At 35.3% G+C, this 3,955-nt stretch overlaps 1 pseudogene; it reads left to right on the top strand.

Annotated features, from left to right (window-relative positions):
• The window catches only part of LOC107694002 (uncharacterized), a 108,108-nt pseudogene that overhangs the window by 696 nt on the left and 103,457 nt on the right, over positions 1-3,955 (top strand).

Raw genomic sequence — 3,955 nt, 5'->3', positions numbered from 1 at the left:
CATGGACGTAGTGTCCGTGACGTCACCCGTAGGTTTCTGAAGAGCATTTTTGAAGCTCAAAGTGGGCGGAGCCGACCGTCGCCATCTTGACAGCGCGTCACCGCGTGTCACTCCCTTATAATCGAAAATGGGCAAAGAGGAGGGAGCTGGTTGACTCCCTTTTGCAGCCAGCCTCTAGCGGCCAGTTGACGAATTACAGTTTAAGTCACTTCCGTGAGAGATCACACATCAATACATGGTCCCGGACTGCCGGCAAGATGGCGAACTGAGCACACGTACTTTGTTGTTTATAATGTTTCAATATATATTTACAAAATATATATCAGAAAAGTTGTGAGGAGCAGTTGATTCAACCGCGAGAAAGTGTAACTAAGGTGCAAAACTGCATACTGTTTAGTAATTTTTTGTGACTCTTTAAAAAACATGCCGAAACCGAAGACAGCTGCAACAGGTGATGCTTCTTTGGGTGCACATGCATTAATGTCTCACGACTACGCTGCCCCTGTTGTTGAAGAGATGATGGAAACTCAATCAGTAAGTGTAAGGAGACCGTTGGAATCTACACCTATTAAAATTCGTGTACCTCAAAAAAAAGTAAAAGGGGATGGTCAGCCTGAGGTTTCCAACGCCGCCATTCTTGACGCGATAAATAATCTGACAACCATGATGGAGGGTTTCGGGACGCAACTAAGGCAGAATACGGTAATGATAGCCGAACTGTCAAAAGGTGTTGAATTTAATTTCAAAAGGAATTTTGGATGTACTGTAAATCTGTAAGACTGTTAAAATGTAAATCTGGAAGAAGACTGTCTGGTTTATTGCAGAAATTTAAGTTATTAGAAGACCCTATTGTGTAATTATTTTTCTTTCTTTCTTTTCTCTCTTCATGTTTTTTTTTCTTTCATTTGGATTGGTGCGCTGTTCTTGAGGATCTTCTTACGATCTTGTATTGCCTTATTGTATATGTGTTTCTTGCAATAAAAAAATAAAAAATAAAAAAAAATACATGGTCCCTTTCTCATTTCCGGGATTCTCGGGAAGTGGAAGTCAAAAGGAAAAGATTATATCCAGGGGTTTCTATAAACATTATTGTTTTAGCTTTTACAAATAACATACGATTCTAACTCTGTCAGAAATAATTCAAAATTAAACAATCTTTTCTGAACATTTCAACTGTAGAACAAAGAACAAAGAAATGTAGGCTACCATAAAATGAGACTGACATGTTTGTCATTTTGTTAAAAATATAACAAAATAGAGCTATTAAAAAAAAGAAAAAGAAAATATATTTTTTTAAACATTAAAACAAATTTCTTCAAGGCTGAGGCTAGAACCCCTTTTTTCATTCAAATTCAGAGACATCACTACAGAATTGTTTTTAACAAGATGGCAGTTCCAGAATAGATAGGATAATGTTTTGATTCATTTTTACAAAAGATACATTGATTTTTTTTTTGATAATTTAATCTTTAACAGAGTATATTCTCTGAATATTTTTTGAAAGTAACCTCCATTTAGCTTTCATTTTAATAATTATAAAGTATTTGTTACATCGATTCCACACACATTTTCAATATTTCTTATTATTTTTTTTCCAATATATGACACAAGGGGGAGTAGTATTGCCTCTACAATATCCAATAGGTTTATTGTTACTTTCTAATACACCTTCTGAATGGATAAAAACTATACAATCTTATTTTTATGTGTATTAGGCTATCAGTTCCTAAAATGTGACCTTAAAAGTTAAGTATACTCTGAGTGGATTTCATAACTTTGTCAAATTAATGTAATTACCAAAACGGTTCCAAATGTCTGTATATGTTAAAATGAACGAACCTCTTTATAATTAGTATGTCCTTTTCAAACCAATCTTTGGAAAATTATTTTTCTATTATGTTTAATATCTCTATTATTTCAACACTTGCTATGAAATTTTCATTGGTCGTTTCCCCATATCAAAGTTGCATTTCAGTAAAAAAAAAAAAAAAAGTCTAGTGCACCATTGTGGTTTCATATTCTAGTCTTCTTGCCAGCTGCCAGTCTGTGTGTCTTCAGTAATACATAATGAATAATAATCTTGTTTAACCTCTGACCTATAGGTCTCATTTGACTGGTTTTCAAACATCAGTTTTGATGGACTGATTCAGTAGGCTAGCCTACTTCGTTCTTTCAGACTGTGAGATTCATAACAGCAGAACAGGAAGCTCTTCACCTGTGCAAACTAAACACACATACTCTAAATGGCAACTCACACCTACAAGTTCAAACATCCACCGGTCAAACCACGTGGATGGAAAAACAGAGAAAACAGACCACAGCAGGTTTCAGTTTGACTCAGATGAGCTGCTAGTGCCAGTTACTTCACTAAAACTGGTGATGTGAGATGGGAGACTGTTTTAACTGTTTTTTTTTGTGCTTGTTTCTTTTTCCATTCTCAACATTTTAGAGCATTTAATTATTTCAGCCACTTCAAATCATTAAGCTTTATTTTACCATGAAATCTAGGAAGATTTACACAATATTCCACATATTTAACATATCGAGTAATTCCTTTCAAACATTATTAATGTTAAATGATGAAAACAAAGAATGTTTTCCACCATTAAGAACAGATGAAGATACAATAAGAGCCAGATGAGCAATTATATATAACTATAATGCATTCAAAGAGCACTGTGTGTTTGTGGGAAGTAGGAGGGTCAAACTCTGTTGGGGGGAGGATTCACACAAGCTGAGTGTTTTTGGTGGATTAAATTAGACTTTTCACTGAACAACTGAACAAAATGTTTCACACGCTTGTTTTGTTCTCTGTGTGGCATCTGATTGGTAAGTTACAAATATATTTTCACGGCTTTAATATCATATGGTCATAAAGTTGGCATGATTTTCATTTACAGTTCTTAACAAATATATTATTGTAAAATCTGCAAGGTTTCAGGTTTGTGCTTGTTTCTCTATTTAAGTGTTCTGGGTCCCATAGTCATAATGAAAATTACTGAATTAGTGAATTTCAATTTCTCTGAATTTATTTCTTACATTGCAGATAAACTGAGTAACTAATAAACATAAAAATCCTCTCCAGCAGTTTTTTTTAAACATGAACAGTCATGGAAATGATCTAGGCTTTGTAAACCAACAAGAGCTGCAATCTGTGTAAAATCTGGCCCTGTTCTTGTTGTTCAGGTGTGTTTGGGGCTGAAACAAATGAAATGCAATCAGTGTCAGTGATTGTGGGAAATTCTTTCACTCTACACACTGATGTTACTGAAATACATGAAAACGACGACATACTGTGGAAATTTGGAGTTGAAAAATCTCCCATAGCTCAAATCAACAGAGAGGTTGGAATCTTAAACACATTTAATGGTCCTGATGGGAGATTCAGAGACAGACTGCAGCTGAATGATAAAACTGGATCTCTGGCCATCACAAACATCACAACTGAACATGCTGGACTCTATGAACTAGAGATTAGTGGACTGAAACTGACATCAAAAACATTCAACGTTTCTGTCTGTGGTGAGTAGAGATCATGATTTAATTACATTACAAAAATGATTGATCAAATGGCATTGTTTTTATCCATATTCTCTCATGTTTGCAGCTCGTCTGCCTGTTCCTGTCATCAGCAGAAACTCTTCTCAGTACGCGAAGAAAACAAAAATAACGACTTTATTCAACAATTCATCTCCTCTGTGTCTGTCCGCATAACCGTAACGCCATTTTGGAGAATATGAGCTGAAAGCAAGCAGTGTACGCTCTTCTGTGTAAGCTGCGCTGCACAGATGGCTGTTTTCGTTCAAATCAAAGCGTAAATACACGTAGAAAATGTATCCTTGTGTCGCGTACGCAGTTTGAGTTCAGCACATATTCTCCAAAATGGCACTACGGTGATATGGAGAGACACAGAGGAGACGAATTGTTGAATAAAGTCATTTTTTTTTTCTTTTGT

The sequence above is a fragment of the Sinocyclocheilus anshuiensis genome, unplaced genomic scaffold (assembly GCF_001515605.1).
Source record: "Sinocyclocheilus anshuiensis isolate Anshui unplaced genomic scaffold, SAMN03320099.WGS_v1.1 scaffold2340, whole genome shotgun sequence".
NCBI lineage: Eukaryota > Metazoa > Chordata > Actinopteri > Cypriniformes > Cyprinidae > Sinocyclocheilus > Sinocyclocheilus anshuiensis.
This window is presented reverse-complemented; position numbering and strand designations above follow the sequence as displayed.